The sequence below is a fragment of the Choloepus didactylus genome, chromosome 22 (assembly GCF_015220235.1).
Source record: "Choloepus didactylus isolate mChoDid1 chromosome 22, mChoDid1.pri, whole genome shotgun sequence".
NCBI classification, from domain to species: domain Eukaryota; kingdom Metazoa; phylum Chordata; class Mammalia; order Pilosa; family Megalonychidae; genus Choloepus; species Choloepus didactylus.
The window spans coordinates 15,871,554-15,885,133 of NC_051328.1; positions in this window are offsets into that span (position 1 = coordinate 15,871,554).

Consider the following 13,580-nt stretch of genomic DNA (forward strand, 5'->3'; position numbering starts at 1 on the left):
TCTTATTTTTATGGCAACTATATTATGCATATTTTTGTCGATACAATCCATCACATAGTGATATGTAAGAAATAATGTCTCAGTATACAGCAAAAAATCATGTGTTCTGTCCAATTTGATTATACAAGGAACTTAAGCTCCTTGGGTGAATATTTTTCAGCATCAACCTGATAGTTTACTATTCAATTCTAAATTGGAAAGAAAGTTTTATAGAAATTAAGAAGTAAATATTTTTGCTTTGTTTAATCCTAATTCAATAGATGATCAGTTTCCTTTAAAATGTACAAGCCAAATTTAGAGAGAATCAGGATTATTAAAATGGAGAGCAGATTCATTTTCTCAGGGTAAACATATGAAATACATAAAGAATATGCAAGCCTAATGTGATTATGAGACCCACTCTCTGAAGGAGAGCTGCAAAGCTGTGTTAAAAGATGATTCCCTTTTTGCTGACTGTGCATTAGCTACAAGCTAATGGCTTAAAAGATTCATTGAAGTCATTGAGAATAAGCACATTCAATTTTGGAACTCCACTTTCTTTCCTAAGCCAGAGATTTTTGAACACAGAAACCTGGAGAACCACAGAGATCATTAGTTTGGAGATACTTAAGAGTTTTTACTTTTTGAGAACAAAAGCAGCCCAGAATTTTCCAGGTATTTAATCAACTACTTTGACACCCAGATATCCTAGAATTCATTCACTGGATGATCTATTGAGCTTTTGCTATATTAAGCACTATTGTTGGATATGAAAAGGTTTCAGTTGGCATTACAATCAACATTAATTATTTAAGGAAAAATATACCATTAAAGGATATCAGTTTGCAGAATTCTGGAAAACCATAAATTGAGACTTGAAAACCAAAAGGTCAGAAGTAAAACACACACACACACACACACACACACACTACAATCAGGGAATTTCAGGAAGGAATTCAATAAGAAGCCTGAAATGGAATTTATATCTACAATTTCTAGCCAAGTTGATGTCCAATAAACACACTTTTGGTTATGGTGTTTAATTAGACATAGATTCTGAGTACAAGTCATGTGTATTTTGTTATCAGACACGTCTGTGTGCTGAATTCCTGAAGTTAGATATGTGATTCTTCCTTCAAATAGAAATATTATAGTATTTCACCAGTCACATGAATTCCTAAAATACACTTTTCTAATAATAATTTGGTAATAGTAGAAATAAAAGCAACCATTTGCTGACAACTTGAAATGCACCATTTGTTTTTGTTTGATTTGTGGGCCAATACTTCATATTATGTAACAGTAAAAAGTGTGAAAGGGTGGTTGAGTTTAGAAAAACTGTCCAGCTTAAACATAATATATCAGGTACAAGGGAAGGCAGAACAGCTTATTTCAAGTATTTCTAGCTGTAGTGCCAGAACAGACCAGGTTTCAAATCCTTACTCTTTAAGGAAGTTTACGTATTGAACTGAATTTGGTTTTCACAACTAATAATGAAAACAGTATTTGCCTTCTATAAATGATATGGTTTTCTGAAATTTAATATGTGCTCAGATGAATTTAACCCAATGCTATTAATAGCCATCATTAATATTACTCTGAAAGAAGAACGAATGAAAACAGCAAAATAAAGAGTCCAATATTAACTAAATCAAACCTACACATGTTTCTCTGAGTTGTGATAAAATTAATATGAATGCTTGGATGTTGATTTTTAAGGTGATCTCCCTACCCAGAACAGTAGGGAAAGTTCAGCATAAATAGCAGGCATCTGCTTTGTAAACATAAGTCAAGATAGATTGGAATGTAGTTAATATTTTAATAAACAAAGCATGACTAGGAAAGCTGTAGGATTTAAATTACTTAGCATTTTCTAAGAATGGGAATGAGTAAGATTGTAAAATTATACTTAATGTACAGATAGATAAAGACACTGAAGATTAGTGATATTGTGACTGCAAAAGGCAAACAAGTAATATGTGGAAGGACCCTGTTCTAGTTTGCTAATGCTGCCAGAATGCAAAACACCAGAAATGGATTGGCTTTTATAAAAGGGGGTTTATTTGGTTACACAGCTACAGTCTTAAGGCCATAAAGTGTCCAAGGTAACAAACACATCAGCAATCGGGTACCTTCACTGGAGGATGGTAAATGGTGTCCGGAAAACCTCTGTTAGCTGGGAAGGCATGTGGCTGGCGTCTGTTCCAAAGTTCTGATTTCAAAATGGCTTTCTCCCAAGACGTTCCTCTCTAGTCTGCAGTTCCTCAAAAATGTCACTCTTAGTTGCTCTTGGAGTGTTTTTCCTCTCTTAGCTTCTCTGGAGCAAAAGTCTGCTTTCAACAGCTGTCCTCAAACTATCTCTCATCTGCAGCTCCTGTGCATTCTTCAAAGAGTCCCTCTTGGCTGTGGCACGCTCACTCCTTCTGTCTAATCTTATATAGTGCACCAGTAATTTAATTCAGATCCACCCAATGGGTGGGCCAACACCTCCATGGAAATTATCCAATCAGAGTCATCACCCACAGTTGGGTGGGGCACATCTCCATGGAAACACTCAAAGAACTACAATCTAATCAACACTGATAGGTCCACCCACACAAGATTACATCAAAGATAATGGCATTTGGGGGACATAATACATTCTAACTGGCACAGACCCTAACTAGAACTCCATCCAGTGTCTGTGACTCCAACATCCAAAGGCTTCACCATTAGATCAGGGAAGGGATTTTCAAACTGTGTTTCTGGGGGTGTCCAAGGTTCTGCTCTAGAGAATGAAGGTGAGTGCTTAATTAACAGCCTATTATATATACATCAGTGTTCTAGTCTTAGGTTGGTATGTCCCAGAACTGGATCATGAGACAGTGATGTAGAGTTTATTTCTGAGGTATACCCAGGAAGCACTGGTAGAGAAACCATGAAATAGAACAGGGAAGTGAAGAAACCCAATAAAATATTTCCAAGCAGATTACCTCTTTGAAGAACTGAGGCTCAGTCCAGCTGGAGAGCATTTTAAGACATCTGAAAGAGTGAAGGATATCTGCTCCAGCTTCAAATGTAAGACTTTTTCACCCACACTGAAAAATTTGTAAAAATACAGTTTGAAAACTACTGGCATACCTATCATTAGACACCTGGTGCTGGCCAAATTAATGTCGTAACTAGTGTTACAGTCAAAGGGAATCTAGAACGTTGGCTGCCCTGGGAGTTGGCTGATGTTCTGTTGTGCTGAGCTTGGGATGGACTCTGGCCTTTGGTCTCTGGCCTGGACCTTCACTGGGCCAACTAATATCTCTGACTTTGTTCTCTCTTACCCTAATGCTTGCTACAATATTTATTTTTCATTAGAGAAGTTGTGGGTTTATAGAACAATCATGCATAAAATACAGGATTCCTGTATACTACCCTATTATTAACACCTCACATCTATGTGGTACATTTGTGACAGTTGATGAAAGCACATTTTTATAATTGTATTTTTAACTATAGTCAATGGTTTAACTTAGGGTTTATTGTTTGTGTTGTGGAGTTCCATGGATTAAAAAAAAATTTATTCCAGTACCACATATAAAACCTACCATTTCCCCTTTTTTACCACATTTAAATACATAATTCATTGCTGTTAATTGCATTCACAATATTGTGCTACCATGACAACCATCCATTACCAAAACTTTTCTATCATTCCAAATAGAAACTCGGTACAATTTAAGCATTAACTTTTAATTTCCTACTCCCACCCCATCCGCTAATAACCTGTATTCTAGATTCTGACTATGACTTTGATTATTCTGATTATTTCATATCACTGATAAACAATATTTGTCCTTTTGTGTATGGCTTATTTTATTCAATATGATGTTTTCAGGGTTCATTCATGTTGTTGCATGTATCAGAACTTCATTCCTTTTTATGGCAGACTAATATTATATTGTGTGTATATGACACATTTTATTTATGAATTCATTGATTGAGGGACACTTAGATTGCTACCATCTTTTGGCAATTGTGAATAATGCTGCTATGAATATCAGTGTACAAATATCTGTTTGAGTTCCCTGCTTTCAATCATTTTGGGTATGTACTTAAAAGTGGGATTGCTGGGTCATACAGTATTCTATACTTAACTTTCTGAGAAACTGCCAAACTGTCTTCCACAGTGGCTGCATCATTTTACATTCTCACCAGCAATGAACAAGTGTTCCTATTTCTCCACATCCTCTTCAACACTTGTAATTTTCCATTGTTTTAAACAGTATCTTTTCTAGTGGGTGTGAAATGGTATCTCACTGTGGTTTTGTTTATATTTCCCTACTGGCTAATGATGTAGAGCATCTTTGAAATAACCTTTATAAGCCTCATGGGACATGTTAGGGTACAGAGCCCTGAGCCCCAAACTGAGCTCATCATCACTGACGGTGTATGTATGATTCTGTGCCAGCCATATATTGTCTTTATATCTCTCCATTCTCTCTCCAGTGCCTGCTTGCAGAACATGAGTTTGCAAGAAGAAAAATCATGCTGAAGCTAAAGGTAGGCTGATTTTTAAATATGACAAGTTCAGTATTTGTTTATATTTAAACCAACTAGGATTTCTCCGAAAGAACTTTCTTAGGTCTCTGGGATTAGGAAAAAAAAAAAAAATCCTGAAATATACACTAAATATATTGAGAAGAGATTAGGACAGATGCTGATCTTCTTGTCTGTCTTCTACTTTTCTTTTTCTACTTTCCTTGTATAGAGAGAAATAATTAGAATAGCCTCACTCCAATTACTTCCCACGAATCACTCATCATGCAGACTGGGCTTTCTAAAATAAGTACCTCCACTGATCTGAAATGGGTTCCCAGAAACTGTGGAAAACATCCAGACTTCTTGCAGAGCAGGTACTTCTCTTCACAAATATCATTCTGACCTCATCTCTGTCATTCTATCTCCTTGCTCAGGTGCCACAGTCACATAAACATCCAGACTGTTCCTTTAACATGCCAAGCACATTTCCACCTCAGGGCCTTTGAACTTCCTCTTTCTTCTCTCTGGAACATTTCTCCCCTAGATACCAGTAAGGTGCAAGCCCTCACTTCATTCAGGTTTCTGTTCAAATGTCACCTTATCATAAAGGACTCGCGGACTGACCGATCTAGAAGAACACCCCATCACTTTCTATGCCTTCACCCTGCTTTAACTTTCTTCATAGCAGTTACTTATTTTGCATTGTGAACCTCCCTTCACAAAAATGTAAGGGATGTGAGAATATGAAACTTGTCTTTTCTAGTTTCTGTTATGCTCACAGCCTGAGCATTAAATGAATGGGCTTTTCTAAGGATTAAATAGAATAATCTTGTAAAAACCTTGGCACGGTACTTGTTGCTTAAGTTAAAGGTACCTGTTATTTGTTTAAAGCAAGGGTCAGTACTGTAGTCCTTGGGCAAAATCCAGCTCCCCACCTGTTTTTATAAATAAAGTTGTATTGGAACATAGGCATACCTATTTGTTTACATAATGTCTGGGGCTGCTTTCATTATAATGTTATAAGTTGTGACAGAGATTTTAGACTCTTGTAGAGACTAAAAGATTTACTGTCTCGCTCTTTACAGAAAAAGTTTGCTTTTCATCCAGCATGAAGGGCATGCATGAATAGAAAGGATGAATGGAAAGAGTACAAATGAATGACTAAATCCCAGTCTTGCTTGATGATGATTATAGCTATTTCAGCAGGAATCCTCATTTAAATCTTTAGTACTGGGTTTTAAGTGAGCAAATTTTCCAATTGTAACAAAAATGTAAATGTTGTCCCTTCTGCATCTAAAATTGAGATGCTTGGACAAGTTGAACTCTGAGAATCACAAGTTAAAGTATGTGCCAGAGAACACATAGCAAGACAGGTGCAGAGCTGAGACAAGATCCAAGGTTTCTTCATTTTTGGCCCATTTCTTTCTCAATTATATATCTAGATATCATTGACAAAAATTAAGCCATTTCAGCACTTTTTTCTTTTTTAAGTTCATTAAAGCCTGCAATGCTTTTATTGTCAAAATGGTTTTTGGCAATTCTCTTCTGAATGAGAATAATGGATATTTTAAAGAGAAGCTTAAATTTTAGATGCTTTCTTTGATGAGGTGGATAGCTTTCATGGCTGAGTTGTAGTAACTGAGGGTGATATTTTTGTATCTTCTTGAGACATCCTAACCACTGGAAAGGATCCCCTGCCACTCTCCCTGGACAGGCTGATGTTTGAGCACTTTTTGTTACCCCTTAGCAAAAGATTAGAATATACCTCCCATCTACCTAAGAGGGGAAAATAAATCAGTGTTGCTTTATAAGAGAATCATGTTTTAAATTTTAAAAGGAACATTGTGAAGTCTGGATTCCTTTCTTGGATCACCTTTGGTAGTTTTAGACACTGTCAAGTATTTTTTTGTAGTTAACATATTTTTTTAGCATGTCATCCAGCACAGTACTTGGTTCATAGTTGATATTCAATGAATACTTGCTGAGTGAATTAATGGGTGAAAGAAAAAAATAGAAAATATGGAATTTATCATTAAAAAAGAAAAAATAGGAAGAATAGCACATTGAAATAGAAGCTAGTTTGTCAACAGAGATTTTTGTGATAAGAAAAGCTGAGATTTAAAAAATTACTTTGCATCTAAAAGGATTTAAGAGGAGGGTGATAGCACTTACCAAATAAGTCAGATTTTGGTTTTGTCTTGTTTGTTTGTTAGGTTTCAAGGACATTTAGGTATAACTTTGCTTACTGAGAAAAGAGTCAGGGCACATGTTTGGGAACATATGGAAGTTTCTCTCCTATTTATACCATGCTTAAGAGGAGCCTAAATATTAAAACATCCAATACAAAACTTACTTGAATTACTTTATATCTAAAAAGCTACTATTATATCATTTGAAGTGTCAAGTGAGGCCAGCGAAGTCCTATGAAGTGAGAGGAAGGAGGGTGTGTTGAGCAAGTTTATTCTGGTTGTTGGCGAGAGAAACTTAACTCATAATTACTTAAGTTAAACAAAATGGATATATGTGGGAGTTTATTGGCTTTTGCAACTAAAATGTGTAGACTTGTTCTGGTCTTCAAGCCTGGAAAAACCCAGATACTCAAGTAATTTCTCCAGGAATGTGTTCCTTGCAGCTCTCAGACCTACATTATTCGGGGTTAATGTACGGGGCTAACCACACCCATATAGCTCATGGTATCAAAGACATGGTTGTGGCACTCTGTTGCCCAGTGATGGTGATGTGGGTGCATGGCACAGGCAAAAGTAGAGACGATTATTTTCTTTGGGAATAATAGTGCAGCCTACTGTGTGGGAACTAACCCTCTTACAGAAAATAATGAACCCTATGGACATGTGGAATAAATTTTGATAGAATTTTTCAGTAAAATGTATAACATTTAATTGTTTATTTAAGAAACTGCCTCCAGGATGCTCATCTGGTCTGAGTCATATGCCCAGTCCTGGATCACTCACTGTATCTAATGCACGAGACTTTCTAACCTACTTGATCACAGATGAGGAGGGCCTCATGTCTGATAGTCCAAAAGTTGCAGGGATTAAGACAGGAACAGTTCCCAGGAGAAGGAGATAAGAGGCCGATAATAAATGGGGAAAAAATATTCTACTCCCATGTTGACGAAGAAACCTAAGACTCAAAGAGCTTACAGAGGATATTAAAAAAAAAAAATTAAATATTCAGAGAGTGGTCTTCTCTAATTGTACAGAATACAAGGTAAAATTATTGATCTCTCTGGATCTATCTATCTATAAATTTCCTTATTTGTCTCAATTCTCTGTTTGTACAAAAAGTAGGATAGGTTTTACTCAGGAGAAATATGTATGGACTTTAGAGATAACCTTCCTTAAACATTTAATATTATCATTAAAGGAACTGAGGGTACTCAGAGAGTTAAAATTACTTTTAAAGCAGTGACTCAACCTGCTGAATACTTGACCTCTACCTTCCAGCTCCGCAAGGTGTGTATGTGTGTGTGTATGTTTATTCCATCCCTTTTGATTCTATTTTCTACTTATATTCCCAGTGTAGAAGACCTCCAAGTAGATTGCAAAGGAATTATGTAGTTAGAAAGCTCAAATCAAAGGAATGGAAATTAACGTTTATTCTGAATCTAGTATTCTGAGTTATGTGCTGGGCCTTTTATATGATTCGTTTGACCAAAATATGTTAAGCATCTACTATTTTCTGGCACTGAGGAAAAAGGCCAAAGCGATAGAGACTTTGATAATCACTCTGGTGGAAAAAAAAGACATGGCAGTAAAGGAGAAGGATGACAGGGCAAGATGTCTAAATTGCCTTGTGAATTGAAAAAGGGTATCTGAGTAGGTGAGCTGAAATGTGGACCATTAGGAGCCAGCCATATGCAGATGAAAACTGGGAAGAAGTTTTCAAATAGTGGAAAATAGTAAAAGGTGCTGAGAAAGAAGCAAATGTAGTGTGTGAAAGATTCATGAAGTACAGTGTGGCTGAACCAAGATGAAAGTTGGGGTGAAGCAGAGGAAGAGAGGTTATGTTTGTGGCCAGATCATGTTGGAGCTTATGAGACATGCTAAAGAGTTTGGATTGCACAATGCAAAACCATTAGAGGGTGTTAAGTATGGAGAGATGCAATGGAGAGATGCAATCATTCTTTTTTAATATTGCTTTCATATTTTCATATAATAGTTACAAGAACTGTGTTTCCCAGATATCATGCCCATTTTGCGGATGGGAAAGATTGGAGCTCAGGAGTGCTCTCAGTGACAACTAAGTGCCTAAGACAGATTCAAGATAAGGCCCCTATGACAAAAATAACCTTTCCATTAGACTAGAGTGCATTGCACTATAGCCACTAAATCATATCTTTCTCAGAAAACCACAGCCATATGATCTTAAAAACAACAACAAAAAGGGCATTAGGAAAGAAAATGAGCCTTCTTTCCATGGAACATAAAATATATTGTCCCAGTCTGCATTCATGTACGTTGTTAATTCCTTTTTCTTTTTTATTGTAATATTCTTGAACTCTTTCTCAAAGCTGAATGTCAAAGTTCTTTCATAGTTTTCTTTTTTGAAAACTAAGTTCTTTTAAAAATATCACTTGGTTTTAAACTAAACAATCTGAATAAAATTCATTAAAATATCTTAAAGCTGAGGATCAAGAATTAAAAATAATGACTGAAGTTGTCATATTCATTAATTTTCAGTTAGTTGTGGAATATTTTTCAACTGTTGCCTCTTTGGTCATTGTTCTTAAAGTAGCATTATCTATAGTTAAGGAGATTGACCTGAATTAATATTTTACACCTTTTGCTAACACAGCTCAAGGTTAAATAGTGTAATTTGGTATGATTTCTCTCTCAATCTCCTTTTCTTTTTTTCTGTTTTGAATTGCTTTAATTTTTTTGTTAACATACTACATTAATAGAAGTGGATTAATTCTGTTGCTCTTTCCTTGTCCATGACATAGTATCCAAGATAGCTGATGTTATTCCACAGCATTTAAACAAAACAAAACACTAGATTGCAATTCTGGCTTTACATCACACATGCACACATGCACACACACACGAATTCCATATGAAATGGGAGGATTCCTATGGACACTACAGGCTCTGATATTAGTCCTGACATGTTTAGCATATTTGCAAATGACTTGCCTAATGCCATAGTGCAATGTTGATCACATTTTCAGGTGGCCAGGAAATGAGATAATTAGCTAAGTTGGAGAATAAAAATAGTATTCTAATGATACACTATAATTTGGAATGATACACCATATCCATATGAATTCAATTTATATTTCAACTGTTTAATTCAATGAAAACAAAAGCAAGTATAGAGAATGGGGAAGATGTTTAGCAGGTGAACATGTAAAGAAGAACTGGATCTATATCAGTAATTTGATGTGACAACCATGGAAACTAAAAGTGCCCCAGGTGGCCCTTATTTAGATACTTTGGCTCTGTTTTGGATGGGACAGACAGGACATACTACATTTAACTCCTGGAATCACCCTCTAAGAGATAATTTGACAAGATAACACACTGGCAAAGACGAAGGACACTGGATAGTGAATGGAGTAAGGATACAAAATGGAGTGGAGCTGTCTGATTGCAAAGTTCACATGTCTTTCCTTTATGCCATGTTGCAAGTTCATGTCCAGTGAAAAGTTACAGTTGTAGACTTTGTGGCTCACTCTAATAAAATGCCTTTCTTGTGAGATACACACTGATAATGTAATGGAGTAGCAAAGAGCTGTGCGCTGCAGGGCAGCACAACAGTCAGCCCCTAACTGGGGGCTGGGTGTATGCATGTGCATGCCTGGGAATATTTGTGAGTTTGTGCATGGTGTTTGTGCAAGATACCCGTGTCCACTGCATTGGGAATCTGATGGAATAAAGGGCTTTGTGAAATTCTTAAAATCATATTACCAAAGCAGCCACTACTCACAAGGGCAGCATCGGAGAAATACCTACAGAGAATAGCAATTACCACTTTCTAAAATAGCCTAATTAGTGCAAAAAACTTATTTCACTAGCACCCAAGTAGAATTTTCATTTTAACCCCTTATTGGCAGTCCCATTTCATGCACATAATCATTCAACATAGTTTTGAGCAAACCTGGAAATAAAAAAATTAAAAATATTCCTCATTCATTGAAACAGCTTCAGGTATTTACTTTCTAAAAGTTACTTGTGACATTTACCACCCAGCAACTGCAACTTAGTGATAAGAAACCATGGTAGAGACTGGGGAAAAGGAGATTATCAAGTATGAAGAGTTAATTGAAGTACTTCCCTCAAACTCAGTAGGTGTCATGCATTTGAGTTTACAGTTTTATACCTAACAGCCAAAATAATATTTTTGGAGGAATGGGGAACATAGCAGTCCCAAATTAGTCTTTTTTTGGGATGCATTATTTTATTTATTTATGTTTATCTAAAAGTAAGAGAAGCTAAGTAAGTAAGCTTGCTCCCCATGCTCTGGCTCCATTTTTTTATTGGATTCAAAGGTTATTGTCTCCTTGGTCTCAGTTGCCGTGGTGCCATTGATCTCCAACCTCTCGCCAAACTCTGCTGGCTCCATGATGTCCCCCATGCTGCTCTCCCCCAAGGTCTCAGGCATGATGTCCTCCTCTGCATCATGTGCAGTATGGAAGGCTTTGAGATACTTTGATAAAAAGCCAATCCTGATGGGTCTCAGATTTTCAGACCTGAAACTACAGATTGTGTAGCAGGGTGGACTTTGGACTTTTTCAGCAAATAAGTCAATTTTGCTGGGTCTCTGATAGAACCTGGTACTTCTGGCTGGGCAGTGGGGATGGCTTTGAAGTTCATCAAGAAAGAGTCAATCTGGCTGGGACTCTTACTTGAAGACCCTGAATTAGTTGTAGGTTGGCTCCTCCCCAGTTTTTGCTACAGCCTGGACTCTTCTGTGGAGGAACTGGGGCTGGTACTTTTGTGGTGGTAGGAGCTGTGTCTTCTGCCCCCTGGGCTTCTCTGGTCTTTTTTCCTTTTTCTAATGATTAGTGATTCCATGGCAGGCTGAGGACCAACAAAAGGATGAGGGTAGGACTAACTTCTCACCCCCATCCTATGGTGCTGGGACTGTCTTCTTTGAAAGCTCTGTCCTTTTCCTTTATTCCTTTTGGGCTTCAGCCTTGAGTCAGGAGATCTGGCTTCCATCCTGTTCACTCATATAGCCTTCACTCTGCAAGGTTGAGACAAGGGATTCTGAAAGTGGATCTATAGCTGGTTCTGCAGCAGGCTTGCCAGTAGTTTCTGCTTCTGTGATCATCACCTTTATGCCATCCCTTGGGGAGAGACTGATAACTCCTGCTGACATGCTGGAAATACCCCCAGGTGACAAGGATGTGCTTGCAGCACTTGCTACAAACATGTAAAGACCTTCTGAGGGTATGTCAGAAGTACCTGTGATGGTCTTGGTGTCTCTGTTTCCTCCTGGATCCATGAAGGCTGCTCCTGCCAGTGCTGTGTTTATCTGCCCTGAGTCTGCATGCTGACTCTGTCCCCTCAACCCTCCAACCCAGTCAGTAGACCAGAAGAGGTGGCCCCAAACACTTCGGGAACCATGTGAAGGCTCCTGGTACTGACCTGATTTTTGTTTTATTTTTAAATTAGAGAAGTTACAGGTTTACAGAAAAGTTATGCAGAAATAGAGCATTCACATACACCCACCCTCACACACATTTTTCCCTAATATTAACACTTTGCATTAGTGTGGTAAGTTTTTTACAATCAATGAAAAAATATTGTTATAATTATACTATTAACTATAGTCCCAGTTTACATTAGGGTTCACTGTTAGTGTTGTACAGTTCTATGTGTATTTTTTAAAATTATTCTGGTTATATATACACACCCTAAAATTCCTCCTTTTAACCATATTCAAATATACACTTCAGTGGAGTTACTTACATTTACAAGTTGTGCTACCACCATCACCGTCCATTACCAAAACTTTTCCATTACCCCAAACAGAAACTCTCAGCTATTAAGCATTAACTCCCCATTCCATATTCCCACCTGAGCCCTGGTAACTGATACTAATTTCATATTAGTTATTTCATATGAATACTTATTTCATATGAGTGAGATCACACAATGTTTGTCTTTTTGTGTCTGACTTATTTCACTCAACATGGTGTCTTCAAGGTTAATCCATGTTGTAGCATGTATCAGAACTTCATTCCCTTTTAAGACTAAATAACATTTCATTATATGTATAGACCACATTTTTTTTTATCCAGTCATCTGTTGATAGACACTTGGGTTGCCTCCATCTTTTGACAATTATGAATAATGCCACTATGAATGATGGTGTGCAAATATCTATTCCAGTCCTTGCTTTCCATTCTGTTGGGTATATTACTAGAAGTGGGATTTCAAGATCATGTGGTATGATAATCCTATACTTAGCTTTCTGAAGAACTGCCAACCTGCTTTACACAGACGCTGCACCATTTTATGTTCCTACCAACAATGAATGAGTGTTCCTATTTCTCCACATCATCTCCAATACTTTTTTCTCTCACTTTTTAAATACCAGCTGTTCTAGTGGGTATGAAATAATATCTCATTGTGGTTTTGATTTACATTTGCCTAATGGCTAATGATGTTGGGTATCTTTTCATGTGTTTTTTGGTAATTTTTAGTTTTTGGAAACTACACAAGTCTTTTGCCCATTTTTTAACTGGGTTGTTTGTCTTTTTGTTGTGAAGTTGTAGGATTTCTTTATATAGTCTAGAAATTAAACCTTTATCAGATATTTAGTTTCTAAATATTTTCTCGCATTCTGTTGGTTGTCTTTTTACTTTCATGAAAAAATTCTTTGTTGCACAAAAGTTTTTAATTTTCATGAGGTTCCTTGTACTTATTTCTTCTTTTGTTTCTCATGCTTTTGGTTTAAAGTCCAAGAAACCATTGCTTAACACAAGTTCCTGAAGATGCTGCTTTATGTTTTCTTCTAGGACTTTTATAATTTGGGTTTTTATATTTAGATCTTTGATCCATTTTGACTTAATTTTTGTGTATGGTGTAAGGTAAGACTCCACCTTCATTTGTTTGCAT